Genomic DNA, 15,886 nt, shown 5'->3' on the forward strand with positions numbered 1-15,886 from the left:
CTAATTTATGCCAAGTATATTTTCTGTAAGAAAAAAAATATTCTTGCAATAATCCAGTGTCCTTGTTACTACTTTTCACATTTCATGTAAAATCTCCAGTCTTCCAATCCTCTCTGAATGACAAATAATATGAGAGGTGTTTGTAGACCAAATTAAAAGAGAAGGATTAATCCTTTGCTCTCTCATAGACACAGTACCATGAGTAAGGCTGGGTCTACATGACATTTTAAAAAATGCATATAAACGTTCCAACCACGTTTATATAAGTTTTTATGCACTTTTACAAGTGTTTTAAAGCGCTAAAAAACTTTTATAAAAGCCTATGATGTGTTTTGCCGCAATTTCCATAAACGTTTATAAAAGGTTTACTTTTAACCCTTTCAGGGAATGAGTACAGGGGTACATAAAACCCCTTACTCATTCCCTGAGTTAAAATGTGTAAAAAAATTGGGACGAGGCTTTAATGGTTAAGTATTTTATTAAATGTGTGTGTTTGTGTAATTAAACTTTTTTTTTTTTTTTTTTTTTTTTTACAGGTTATCCCCAATGACAGGATGATTCCCACTGCTGCAATCATGACATAAGCACAGCCATGGGACTCCTCCTGACAGTAAGGGATCCCCAGGCACTAGGGGTTAAATGAGGCTCTCCATTCACCTCTGGTGCTTTGTGATTGGCTGAGAAATAGGAAACCCTGATGACAGCTCAAGCATCATCAGGATTTCTCTTTCCTCAGCCAATCAGGAAAAAGAGCAATCAGCGGAGCTTTGCTATGCCGACAGGTCCGCTCTCCTGATTGTCCCGCAGCACTAGAGAAGCTGTAGTATGTGTTACAGATACAGAACACATGTCATAGCCACTCTAGGGCTGCGGGAGTAATAAGGGGAGCAAAGCAGTCAGCATAGCAGGGCTCCGCTGATTGCTCTGCTTCCAGATTGGCTGAGAAAAGGGAAATCCTGATGATCCCTGAGCTGTCATCAGCGTTTCCTATTTCTATATTACAATATTACATTTTTGTAAAATAAGTCTACATAGGTTTTAAAACTCAGCAGTTTTCGGAAATTTTATGAATGATCAATTGCTTTGTAAATGTTGAAAAAGCAGTTGGGGAAAAAGTGCAGTGGGGGTCTGCATTGCGTGATGTAGGAAGAAGAACCCGGAGGAACAGAAAGAAGATGGCAGTGCCTAGCACGCCGGCCCGAAGATGGAATCCGGGATGACGTTGGACCCTATGGAAAAACCCTCCGGAAAAATTGACTGCTCTGCGGGATTGAAGGTGTATTTTTTTTTGTTTTGGGTTATCTTCCTCTTTAACAAAAACAGATTAAAAACAAGATTGCACTACAGCAATTCTTTATCTTTTAACATGTTTAACTAAACATGCATTTATAGGACCTTAAAGTGTATCTCAAATCAAATAGTCACCAGATCATACCAGGTGTAGAGCTGTTGGGAAAGCGTAGAAACTTTTGTGATGGGTTGCTGTGGTGGAAGCCTGGAAACTGCTGTGCTGTTTGGCTGTGGTGGGAGCCTGGAAACGGCTGTGCTGTGTTGCTGTAATGTCGCTGTAGCGGGAACATGGAAACTGATGTGCTCTGTGGCTGTGCTGGAAGCTGCCATGCTGTGTGACTGTGATGTTGCTGTGCTGGAAGCCTGGAAACCACCGTGTGGCTGAGCAAAGAGTCTGTAAAGTTTACTCTCCTAAATTCCTCTATGAATAGTTTGAAATGTTCGAGAATGGTCATATTAGTGTAATGAATGCAGATCACTCCAGACGACAAGCTACAGCAACAACTACAAAGAATTAAGAAAAAGCCCTGCAACTGATTCCCCAAGAAGAACAACAGTTGAAGAAGAACAACAGTTAGAGAGGATGCATGAAAGCTGAATGTGACTGCCTATGCCCTGATTCATGGCAGCCTTAAGTTCAGTAAAGTATGTGCCAGGTGGGTGCCTAAGTAGCTGACAGAGGTACATTTGGGAAAGCGCTTAGACGTTGCAACCTATTCAACTGTTATTCATCCGTTTCCTAAAAGGACAACTCTATGAAAGAACTGTATACACTGAGCACAGAATACTGTTCCTCTTTGGTGAAATTTATAAGTTATATATTTTTTATTTTATTGGATAGTTGATATGCGTACTAAAATAGACTTGAGAAGAGGCTGAGGTTCCCCAAGGTAATTTTATAGTAAAAAAAAAGTAAAAGTAAAAAAAAAAAAAAAAGAACCTCTGCCTCTTTTCAAAAGTCTACTTTAGGCTGGGTCTACAAGGACGTTTTTAAAAACACATGCAAACATTTCTGTGTTTATATGCATTTTTTTAGTGTTTCAAAGCTTGCATTTAAAACGCTGAAAAACGTCTATACCGGGTTTTCCCGCGTTTTTAATGCATTTACGTTTTAAGTGCTTACAAACAAGGGAAAATGTTGGAAAAAGTGGGAAAATGTTGGAAAAAGTGTGAAACTGCTCCACTGAAATCAATGGAAGAGTTTATCTGTGTTTTTTGGGTGTTTTCCAGCGTTAACCCCGCGTTTTAATTTTTTAAATGTTGCAAGCAATGGTATAGATAACGCTCAAACGTGCCTCAAGGAAACCTGATGTAGATTAGCCCATTGAAATGCATGGGAATTTCAAACATGTGGTTTTAAAGCCTCAGGTTAAACGCTGGGGAAAACGTTCGTGTAGACTAAAGCTGCGTACACATGTCAGATTTTTATCACCCGATAATCGGCATCAGCCAGATATCGGGCGAAAATCTGGCGTGTGTACAGTCGGCGTCGTCCATCGTCCGAACGACCGTCCTGGCGGATCCACGGATGATGAACGACGACCGATCCTAATGAAAGGGAAGGGGGAGAGCGCGCAGCAGGGTGCCGCTCCGTCGCTCTCCCCCTCCCCTCTCCATAGAGCGGAACGGTGCTGTATGTACAGCACCGTTCATGCATCGTGTAGTCCTTTGTCGTTGGAAAGGATCGTGAAAGATCCTTTCCAACGACAAAAATTGCACGTGTGTACGCAGCTTAAGCCTTGGAATGGATATCAACTTGAATTGATATCAGCTTGAAAACAAAAAAAAAAACACAGTAAAAATGCCCTGGAACTCTTAGGCTGGCTCCCCAGCTTTTTTCAGCTGTAGGTAAAAAGGGGGTGCGATAACACATAATGGATTTAGGTGTTCCCAGTTGTTGCCATAGGAATCCAGTAACCCCTAAAATCAGCATTACACCGCTCCCCCTAAACTTTGTTCCAACTTTCTAATGCCAATCCTTTTAGTATGCCCCATTTTTATTTCGTCTTCATATTATGCGTGTGTGGCAACAGGGTATTTTTGGGTAGATACTGAAAGTGCTGGGTGGTTCACCCAGCAGAAAGAGGCCAGGGACAACACTGCATGACTGTGCCTTTGTTTGACTTGCATTGTGGTATATAGAATTTAAAATAATTTAAAAAAGTTAAGTGCAGCAATGGAACAGACTTTAACTGAGCCATTTCAGAGCAGCTAAATCAGGATCTTCTCCTTCTTGAGAAATGGACCCACAGTCACATCACACACAAAAAAAGACATGTAATGTAATTGGCAGAAAAGACATGTAATGTATTTTTCCCAAAATCTTTCCCCTTGCCCTTGTGGCTTTTTGTGTTGTGTTTAAACTGCAATGCACATGCACCATGCAGTGTAGAAACTGGCTCTACCCATGGCACTGCCAAGCATACACCCAGAAGATGGGTGGCCAAAGAGGTTCATTGTTGACCTGGAACAAATGGCAGCAGAAAGGATTCTGGAGCTGTCATGGAGGGCACTAACAAAAAAAAGTTAACCGTGCACCATAATCAACAAGTATGCTGTGTATTATGGCAAAAGCTTGCTCACACCAATGAGTTTATTAGCACTTTAAATAGTCCACACCTGCTCTAAGACAGCGCCATTATTTCAATGACAATATATATTTCAATATGATAAAGGGTTTAAATTCTTCAGTCTGTCATTTAATACTTTACCCTTTAGGTGCTATGAAATGCGTGCAGACTGGCACATTAAAATTACATCCCCAAGTTGGAACAGATGAAAGGATTGCGTCACCTAATCACTGTACCATGCCCTTACAACTGTGCCTATTTTCAGCATGTCTGGTCTAGTGCTTGTATTCCAATCCTTTAGCTGATGGATACTGAATTATTCTGTCTCTCTAAAGCCTTATTCCCTGTAATGAATCAAACTTCTTAACCAAGAATTGAATTTGTTGAGTGGGTTCCAGCTTGCTTATTCACAATTTATTATCTAGCCATCTCTCTTTAAAACTTAAACAGTGACTGATAGATTTTTATTTCGAATCTGAACTAATTTTTCAATAATCTATCCGAGGAGAGCAAAAAGATGTCTATTCCAAAGTGGTAAGGAAAAAAAGCTGGAGGAAGATATACCAACTATATGTTTCTTGGGATATTTTTATTAACATGGGAAAGGAATGTAAAACATAATAGAGCAATTATGGAATTTTTACTAAAACAAGCTGTGATTATAAATTATGGGTTCAAAAAATATTGATGGTTATATATCTTACTAAACTTTCAATGAGATTGCATATTTTTGATAGAATGATGATGTTAAAGCAATTGTTTACTAAAAAGAAAAGCTAGCTTATTCTTGACCCATTCATATAGATGATTTTTAATGAAACGTTTAATGTGGTTGTGTTTCATAATATCACCAAAACAGATTTGCACACTTTTAGTGGGTTTTTTAGTGGTTGTATCAGGAGGAGCTGGTAAAAATTAAAAGGGTTAGGAAAATCATGCCATCTAAGCCTATAAGATGCCAGAAACAGCCAACCACTGTGCAGTCCCAGCATTGGCAAGGGTGTGAAGAGGCTGACAACCCTCACAATGTCCTCCAGACCACGTAAATGTTCCCCCTCTGTAGATATGTTTAGCCTGCTGAATATTTTGGGCATACTACAGGAGTTAAAGTTGGAACAAAGTATAGGGGGAGAGGAAGAAAGTTGATTTTAGGGGCTATTGGATTTCTATGCCAACAACAACTGGTAACACTAAATTCATGTGTGTCACTGCAATGTGGTATTGCAACCCCTTTTTTACCTACAGTTAAAAATGTTTCTGGGGAGAACACGGTCATGCTTAATGCTTCCAGGGCATTTTTATTGTTTTATTTTTTTTGTTTTTAAACGGATAGTGGTTATCCATTCTAAAAAAAGGGCAACTCCAGTACGTCTGGTACGCCGCACTGCTGCTTGCATTCGCCAGCAGTTTTAAGTACACCAACTATTCCAGTAACATTAAAAACAAACTACATGACAATGTGTTTATAAACTGCAACTCTCTCAAGTCTAAACTAACATTATTGGCAATTTTCCACCTCCTGCCTGTTTCATTCATCTGCAGATCAAAAATAACAAGCAGTATTTTCCTCAGACATTTTTTTAAGCTGGGTGGGAAGAAGCTGTGGGTGGGTGGTGACCCTTGTAATGTGTCGCAACTCTTCAGTAACCACCCAAAAACAGCTGGGTGGTTACTGAAAAGTGGCCGGCAGTGCACCCGGCTAAAAAAGGCTGGGGAAAGTAAACTCAAAACTACCAAAAACAAAACAAAAAAAAAAATTCACTTACCTTCACTCCCGCAGAGCAGTCGATCCGTCCACAGGTTTCTTCCATTGGATACCGTGTTGTCCTGGTATCCCTCTTTTGGCCAGCGCACTAAGCGCCGCCATCTTCTCTCTGTTCTTCCGGGTTCTTCTTCCCATGTCACCCAACGCAGGCGCGAGATCGGGTGATGTAGTTTGGGAGAAAACTTGCCGATCTCACTGAACATGGGTGAGATTGGCAATTTTTTTCTCTTTTGACGAAAGGGCTTCTTTTGTGCATGTCCGAGCATCTCATGTAAGGAGCACCCAAGAGACTATTTTTTTTTTTTTTTTTAAAAAAAGGTTGATGCACTTCAAATACAAAACAAAAAACAGAATTTTTACTTTACATAAAAGGGTTGTCTACCCTTTTATGTAAAGTGAAAATTCTGAGTTTAGGTATGCTTTAAGCTTCATCTGGAACTCTTCCGGGGTGAGGGTTTGTAACGTTTATATCAAAATATTTTGCTACCGAGCAAAACAGGGGTGGAAAGTGTAGCTAAAAGAGTAAAAAAAAAAAAAAAAAAAAAACCTACCCTTCCATAGTCCACCAATATCTCCATATCTTCTGCACCATCTTAAATCTTAGCATGTCTTCCAGCTGAAGTACAGCATTTGCTTGTCACCATTCATCAGGTAGTTACACAGTAGGGATTGTTCCACTAAATCTGCCATTAAAAAACGATCTTGCTGTGTTTATTAACAATGTTTATGTCCTGTTGTTAATGAACATGGGGGGAGCATTACCATTGGCTCTTGATGTTTGGGGAGGGAAAAACACCTCACTGTGTAATTTCCCATATAAATGGTGACAAGTTGGACACTTGTACACAGAAGCTGTTGGAATAAATTGCTCCAAGTCATACCATCTTCACACCCCTGGCACTGAAAAAAATTAGGAGAGGTCAAACTTTTTTTTTTTTTTTTTTTTTTTTTTTTTGCTTTTGCCAAGATTTTAAGTAAGCAATTCCAGCATTTTCTGTAAAGTAACTGCTGTACAATTATTTTCTTCATTAATAAAAAATTGTTACTATGTGTTTCCTAACCCCCAATGACCCATAGTTTACCATAATCAATCAGCCCTTCTTAATTGTTAGCTTATCTATATTATTTAAACCACTAATACTAGAATGTTTATTATGTTTTGTTCAATACATTTTGTGTCATTACAAAAAAATTGAAAAGCTGTTATTTCATTTAAAAATAACTTTGGAATGCTTTTTACTAGAATCATAATTTTAGTGTTATTTTAAGCAAGACAAATTGTATTATATTTTTATCTAAAGTAACACTGATGATCAAAAAATAATTTAGATTTATTTTATGATTTTCGAAAATCTATGCACTCAGTACCCCATAAACAATATGAAAACAGAATTTTAAACAATTTAATACATTATAAAAAAAATGAAATATCACATTTACATAAGTATTCTGAACATATTTAGGTGTTTTGGGACATTCAGGAGGCATTTTCCCCTACTATTACTCTTCTCTGCCACATATCTTGTGTTAAAACGTCTTTCATAAGCCTTTAAAATTACAGTCACTGTAGACTTAGCTTAAAGCAGCAGAAGTATCGGCTTCAAAACAGGCAATGTCTGACTAAACTTCTGACTTATATACTGGATAGGAAATACTTGCAGCTTCAGCTACTGATCTCTATTGTTTTAGAATTCGCATATAAACAGACGGAGCAGAGAGCACAACCTGCTGACTAAAAACAACAAAATAATAAGCAATATTTTATTTCTAATCATTTCATTTCCTTATCATACCGGACACTTTTACTGTTACAACAGTCATATCAACTCTTCAACCTATATTATAGACACGTACACGTAGAAAGGAGGAAGAATTAGATGACATTTGGAGTCTGTTTGGCAGATTTACTCTCATGGCTTGAGGAAAAAGGGCGTCACAAGGGACAATCAGGAGAATGAGTAATTGTTGATGATAATCCATTTGTTTTAAAGTTCTTATAAAAAAGTATTTATACCCTTGATTTTTCTTTTTTTTGTTCGGTAAAAATAGAGCCTTTTCATGACCAAATAAAAAGATCTATCCAAATTGATTGTTTTACAATGCAAACACAAACAACTTCATACACCTACTTTTCTGTCCCATGCCCAAATGAAACACTTAATTCAACTGTGAATATAAATGAAAACAGGGAAGTCATTGAATGTTCTGTGGCGTACAGCACTAAATCCAAACTAAACTTTCAGTTTAAATTAGCTAAACACATTCTAGGTGCTTTAAATAATTTGTATGGGAAAGTCTAAAGGGCCAGAACTTGTGTGACAACCTGAAAGTACCTGAACATTAGGCCTTTTTATCCTTAACAATCCTAGAATCCTTACCAACACCAGCACAACACCACCAACACCAGGCTGTAACTCCTACAAACTTCTCATACAATAGCTAGATATCTCTACAGAAAAACACTATGGGCCTAATTATGTGCCATTAAATGCAGTCTGTGGAGTACTATAGAGTTCTCAAAGTTTAGTATTATTTTTTGTTCATCCAGAAGAATAGCACTCTGTAGGATTTGGGGTCATCACTTCCACTTTTGTCACTGCGCATGCGTGAGATCGGCAAACTTTTCTCCTTGAGCAAAATGGCTCCTTGTGTGCATGCCCAAGATGCTATGTGTAGAAGGAGTGCCCAAGAGCCTCCCGGGATGCCCAACGTAGGTATCCTGGGAGGCTTTACGCTCTCATTCATTCTTGACTGCCTAGATAGCCAGAGAATTAGGGGCGGTGCTGCACTCTTTTTTTTTTAAAACAAAAACATAATTTTTACCCTACATAAAAGGGTTCTCTACCCTTTTATGTAAAGTGAAAATTCTGAGTATAGGTACGCTTTAGCGCAGCTAGGTACCAGCAAGGAAAGGCAGGAAAAAAAAAGTGGAGCCACCTACTGGTCCAATATAAAGCACAAATGCACCGACAACAGTCTCCAACATTCACGTTAGTGGTTTTCGGCAACCTTTCCGCTGCCTAACAACCACACGCTATAGAGAATGGGTGGTGCCAGTAAGATCCAGCCAGATCACAAATTTGAAAGGGCCAATAACTGAGCAAGTCAGAGGACACAGGATTATACTGCATTTCTTAAGTTCCGCATGGAAACATGTGCAACAACAGTTGGTGGATTAAAAAACAATCCTAGATTTCTAAGCTAGCAGAAGATCTTCCGCTTGTTGATAACAAATTGTTATAATGAATCCCATGAAATTCTAAGAGCAGTGGTAAAGTGGAACTAAATGCTGGATCAAGCAGGTCATTATTGGAGAAAGGGAAAAGTAATGTCCACTCCACTCCGTTTTAAAATCCCCCCTACCCGCCTGATTGCTCCAAGTATCTGTCAAAATTGTGGAGCTCGGCATTGGTTGCCATGATACCTGGGAATTCTGGCTTCCCCTGCTCATGAAGAGAATGAATGTTATGCCATCCTGGCCAGTCAATCAAGATGGCCAAGAGTTGTGTTTAGGTAAACATGAATGGAAAAATATGGCGGCGCCTTGCATTGGAATAGAATCAGGCAAGCATTACAGGTTTAATTTTGCTTTATTGTAAACCTATAGAGACCAAAGTACACATATGTGCAGACACATACATGCTGGGTAGATTTTAAAGAAAAGGCTATGTGAAAAGAAGAGGCTGGGGTCACACTAAAGGCCACTGCTACGCAAAAAGGAAATGTTCACAGGAAAGGGATGTATAATAATTTTTTAGATGATTTTTCTGCAGTGTGAGTTGTAAATTTACACCAAACATCTTCAGATTCTTAAGGATTCCTCTTTGCAAAATGCATCAGATTTTTTCAAATTGGTTTTATTAAACCTGAACGCCTTTGAAAAAAAAAAAACATTCAAAGAACAGCCCTTGTAATAATATATAAAATCACCAAGAAGCTGTTGTAAAATGCAAGAATTTGGATTCCAGATATATCTGTTTTTGACACAAAGCCCCAAAGGCTGCATTACCAAATATACTAAAGAAAAATCAGCTTCCTTGAAGATATAAAAAAAGTCAATAAATTCTCTCTATAGGTTAGGATGTAAAATTCTTTAATCAAGGCTTGTAGATTTGTAATTATGGTATGTCAGCTACATTTAAACAAGAGTGTTAAAAGATTGTTAAAGTTAAACTAACACAATTGCAATGCGAATTGTCTTAGTCTCATTCTAATCTACTGGTGTCACTTTCAGTTAGCCGCAAAGAAACAACGGGACGGTGTCAGCACTGTTTTTGCATTGCCCCAGCACTCTTTATTCACTTTAAATTGAAAGCCATTATTAGTTTGAAATGGATATAAAAAGACATATTTAGGGATGTTTTATGTAATTAAAGGCTAACCTTATGGAACACCACAATACGGGGTCAGTATTCCACATATGCTTTCCAAAGTAAGATCTGATGGGGGTGAATCGTGAAGAGTGATCTTGCTATCTACCTATGACCTGTAATTCCATCATTTTACAATAGCAGCATACAAAAATAGTCAGTTACTAGGAAATGGATCTGATGCACCAATGGGAAATCCAGAATTCTAATTTGTGTTGCAGTTTAGGAATAGTTGTATTCAAATTTGTCAGGTTAGTTCAAAAACTGGTTGGGCAAACAAAAGCAAACATTCTGGAATTTTAGAATCCACAATTATTGTCCTTTTGGTTGGCAAAATTAAAGTATTTTAGAGTGTCAGTAGTGGTTGTAGTAAAATGTGAGTTCTTATAGAACTGAGTGCCAACCCTTGTTCAATGAAATGAAGGATAAGAAAGATAAGAAGCTCCTCTGCACACATCTACTAGGACCTGGTGACAATACACGTTTATCTGGGGCTCCCCTACACAGATTTTTTTTCTCAATATCATTTCTATTGGGACCCTTACTAAACATATTGAAACTACCGTTCCTATGATTGGGGAGATGTTATCATCTCACTCAAAATCTAATTTGGAGGCACCATTTCCTCCCTACGTTTGCAAATAACGTTGCCATCTACCCTACAAGACCATACTTAAGTATCGCAAGTGCCACATTTAGGGCGAAACGCGTTGAGTACAGCAATCAACATGAATAAATGATTGGAGGTTTTAATATCTGTATGGCAAGTAATTTACATGAATGGCTAGATATTTTTTGTCTAGAGCCCCCTAGGGCCAAAGTTGATTGCTTATACCACAAGAAATTATGGTGTTCTAAGATGAATTTATTATGTTAAGTGCCTCTTAGGGCCAATTTGATACTGCTTTGACCACAAGAAATTATTGTGGCCTATCTTTAAAACTGTTATGTATTTTCGTTTATATTTGTTATTGTCTATTGAGAATATAATATAACAATATTCTTGTGCCAAAAAAACTCTCTCTTCTTTTTTATCCTTCATTTCTTTTGGTTGGCAAGGTCACTAGTGGTGCCTTAAAATGGAAGCAGAGCCAGGCCTCCAAACCCTTTATTACTCTTTTAGTTATCCAACCTGCCTTTGTCACAAAGTACTCTGTGTTAACAAAACAAAATTACCCCTATTTCACAGACCAGTGGTGCTATAGGCAGCCATATTACATGGTTAGGTCAAGCTCTGTTCGGAGGGAAAGTTGGACATGCAGCACATTGTTTTTCGCTCCGATTTAACTGCAGTCTTGCTGGTTTGTTTGCACTGCAATTAGAAGCTAAGAAACAATCCCTGGGAACACTTACTGCTTGATCAACTTTCCTTAACTAATAAAAAAAAGTGAATTTATGCTTTCAAGGGCCTATTTTCTAAAAGGACTACACTACTAGAATAATGGTATAGCAAATGTATAGGAAGAAGTGAAATTTTAAATCTAGTTCCATTTTTAACAAGTCTCATTTTTTCTTATCCTCTAACCAAAGGAGAGAATATATATATTACCTAAATGTAATGAAATAGGCAAATAGATTACACACAATACCCTGAATTTCATAATGTTGTAACATATTACTATACCGTTCAATGTATACCTTAAGCAGCTGGGAACAAATCTAAGGTACAACAGTGCACAACAATCCCATTGCCTGGTGGATGTCAGGGAAAGAAACTACTCCCAACCAAAGGCTGCTATGTCCATAGTGTACCAGCTGGGGTTGGACAGCTCTGAACTAAAAGGAAGTCAGAGTTGAGTGCTTCTATGTTCAAACTACAGCTCTCTATTCTAGAAAAGGGAACCTGTGACACAAAGTAGGAAGTATCTGCCCACAATATAGTAAAATCAGCCGATTGGGTCACCTATCTGTAAGTATGCTATAAATGAGAATTTGGCAACTAAAGCCAAAAAGTTAGCATGACAGCCAATGAACTATAATCCGCAAAGGACAAGGAAACCAAAGGCTGCAGCCATTCTGTCATTTCACTTAAAAAGACCTGTCACAACTTACTTACTAAAAATACTTGGTTAAGTAACATAACTGTGTTCTCCCCAGTCCATTTTAGCTGGTTTGGGTAGTTACTGAAAAGTTGGGTCACAATATAGAGACCACCACCTGCCTACAGATTCTTCCCATCCAGCTTAAAAACATTCTGGGAGAATACTGCATTATTTTTCCATTCCATAACTTTTGTTTATTTGCAATGTACCTCAATGAACATTTCAGCACCCAGCTGCCACTCTGCTGACAGTCAGAACTTGCCCAGGACATGAAGGCTGCACATTGCTGATCATTCCACTTAAACAATATTTTTCATTTGACACTTCCAGTGGTGACCAATTGCTTCTCCTACTCTGTATGCTTCAGTTCTATCTGCCAGTCCCCTATAACTAAAGGATAGATTGGTGATGCAACAATGGCCTTTTCTTTACAAACTGGGCTTTTTGTATATAGCAAAAGAGCAATTTTAAAGTCACACCAACACTGACAATTAATATGGCGGCAATAAAGATGAAAGTAAATATTTACCCCTCTCAGTGCCTGCATCGCTGTAAAAAACAGAAATTACTGCCCAAATCATCTACAGAAACCTAAAAGGTTACCTAAGCCCCAGTCTTTGACATTCCAGGGTGGCATTAGCATGCCTTCCAGAGGACTTGGAAACAAGATTGCATTCTCATGATTTCTAGCTTCCAGCTCTGCAGGAAAACACAGGGACGCCAATACTACATTCCCAAGCATTGGGGGCCAGGCTGCAGTAAGTTTATACATAGCAGGTGTTAAAAAAATAAATCAGACCTTTGGTTTATCATGGACCGTATACCTGCTACCCAACATAAAATATAGTGGGTTATCAGGTTTTAGGTGTATCGGCTGCATTAGGTAATAATTCCACCTAAATTCTCCCCTGCTCATACTGCCAGTAAGATAATATCCTATATCCTCCAGTCCTATAGTGACATGACCATGATTAGGCTGCAGGCTGGAATGTCAATGTTCAGCCTCCAAACATAGAATAAGAAAAGAGCCTCATGTCATCACCAGTAGTTTCAAGAGGGAAAAAAAGTAACTATAAAAACTTTCCAATAAAAATTCCCGTCACATGCCTGCTCCACTTATATGTTGAGTTTTATTTGATAACTCCACTGATGTTATATGTTGTCCATTTTGAACTTGTTAACCCCACCACTTTTTCTCAAAACACAATAAAAATATTGAAATACAAAAACTTAACAATAAAAAAAAGTTTGCTACCATTTATTTGATGCATACAATAACTGAAGAAATACACTTCCTTGGATTTAATTCTATTACATACCAATTGTATGGATCTGCTAGAGACATAAAATGCTTTAACATTGTTATTGTACACGTCACAATATGACAGGCAGGCATCTCATTCCGGAAACGTCAGGAATACATACAACTGGATGAGAACTCCCCCCATCAATATTGTACAATCCATGGCAAAAATTATAGGACAATTCTCTTGGAGAAAGTTCATTTAGCTGCGTTACAAAATTAAAAAAAAAAAACAAAAAACAAATAACCAACATGTAAAATGTACTTTCAAAAACATTTAATGGCATTATTGTAATTATTGGCACAATTGTTTATTTAGATCATATATATCATATATTCCTCATTAATCAGGAAAAACCTTCTTTTATAGATCAGCTTTGCAGAATGGAGCATTGTCATAGACCATGGAGATCTGTTTTCTGTCCATGTTGATAAGTTTGCTGCCTTTCCTAAAAAAGATTTTAATTTTTTTGTTCTGTGGCAAGACTCATCATCAAAAATGGCGTTATTATTCCCAAACCGACTTTCAATTGATGAACTGAGAATAGGGCTCACAATTTCAGTGTACACCTCTGCACATAAAGCTAATAAATGGCATTACTCCTGGCACATTACCGGACATGCCACACCATATCATTAGCATGTATGGAAATGTGTTGTCCTAGTTTTATGTTTATTTGCAATGACACCAGAAAATAATTTGTGTTCCATCACTGAATATTACTTTCACCCAATTATAAAACAGTCCATGACAGGTTCTCTTTAGCCCACCATAATCTTGTTTGCTTCTATTTGGATGTTAATGATTCCTAATTCTCTTTGCCTTCAGCCGATTTCTTACATTTTGATAGTAATTAATGACGACTTTTCCTTTGTTCAGCATTTTCTATTTTCCAGCTACAGGTAGTCCCCGGGTTACATACAAGATAGGGACTGTAGATTTGTTCTTAAGTTGAATTTGTATGTAAGTTGGAACATGTACATTATTCTAATAAATGTCATTTGGACAGATGTTTGTGTCAACATACTAATAGGTAGCATGGTGTCAGTTACTGTATAAAATCCTCACTGTGAGTTAATCACAAACAAAGCAAAGAAAAAAATCTTTATAGAGCCTAGACATTCCTTAACTTCTGGAGCAAGCTGTGCTTTGATATGTAAAAAGAAACAACTGCAGAGTTTGACTTGGTCATTAAAGAGTTACAAGAGGCTGCAGAAGAGCTCAGTCTCCTAAAATCACCCACAACCTCAGCTGTGTTTAGCAAAAGATTTCTTCTGCAAATCGTGCAAACTCCCAGGCTCCATGCTATACACAGGAAGGTGTCCTTATATAAGGAATGTCAGTCCTATATACAACATTATCAGACTTTGTATGTCAGTGTACCCCAACTTTTTTTTTGCATTATGAATATTATTCCACAGACCAGGCGTTTGTTCTGTGGAATTTTTCCCATAAACCAGTGTGGGGCATCAGCTTCAGTCACTGCTGTGAAAGGAAGAATCTGTATCCTCCATCCTCTCATTATGTTCAGTCACAAATCCAACTCACATGTCCCATCATTTCTTACAGCCAGTCACCTAAGCAGACCCTCTCTCACACTCCTCCTATCATTTTGTTCAGCTAATCAAGTAAGCTGAATCCTCTTTCATGTCATTCTGTTCAGCCAATCACACAAGCCAGTTTATAGGATTGGATGAACAAAATGACAGGAAAGTGAACACACATGTTACCTGTCACAGCAAAGACTTCAGTTAAAAACAAAAGGGATGGCCTGGTCCATGGTGGTTGGGGACCTCTGTCTTTGGCTAGATATTGTACACACATGTCACGCTATGGCAGACAAGTGCCTCTCATACAAGCAATGTCAGGCCCGGATACAATGTGCTCAGACCTCCAAGACTTCCACGTTTAGTAGTGTACACATGTGTCACGATATGACAGTCGGATGTCCCCCATACACAATGTGCTCAGAACTCCATGTTTATTATTGTACACGTGTCACAATATAACAGTCAGGTGTCCTCCATACAAGGAATCTCAGGTCCATATACAATGTGCTCAGACCTCCATGTTTGTTATTATACATGTGTCACCATATGACAGTCAGGTGTCCTCCATACAAGGAATCTTAGGCCAATATACACAGACCAAGATGTTTATTATTGTACACACGTGTCATGATATGACAGTCAGGTGTCCCTCAAACAAGGAATATCAAGCTTATATACAATGTGCTCAGACCTCCATGTTTAGTATTGTAGACATGTCACAATATGACAGTCAAGTGTCTTCCATACAAGGAATCTCAGGCCTATATATACCATGCGCGCCATTGGTATCAGTGACACTGCTCTCTGTTGGTTTACTTCCTATCTGTCTGACCGCTCCTTTCAAGTTTCTTTCAATGGTAACTCCTCCTCACCCACTTTCCTCCCTGTTGGTGTTCCCCAAGGGTCAGTCCATGGACCGGTTCTCTTTTCTCTGTACACCTCCTCTCTCGGTAGTCTCATATCCTCCTTTGGCTTACAGTACAATCTGTATGCTG

At 38.3% G+C, this 15,886-nt stretch overlaps 1 protein-coding gene across 1 annotated transcript in view; it reads right to left on the reverse strand.

Annotated features, from left to right (window-relative positions):
* Window positions 1-15,886, reverse strand: part of TBCA (tubulin folding cofactor A) — a 37,157-nt gene that overhangs the window by 19,450 nt on the left and 1,821 nt on the right. The window lies entirely within an intron of this gene.

This window comes from Pyxicephalus adspersus, chromosome 6, assembly GCF_032062135.1.
Source record: "Pyxicephalus adspersus chromosome 6, UCB_Pads_2.0, whole genome shotgun sequence".
Taxonomy (NCBI): Eukaryota; Metazoa; Chordata; class Amphibia; order Anura; family Pyxicephalidae; genus Pyxicephalus; species Pyxicephalus adspersus.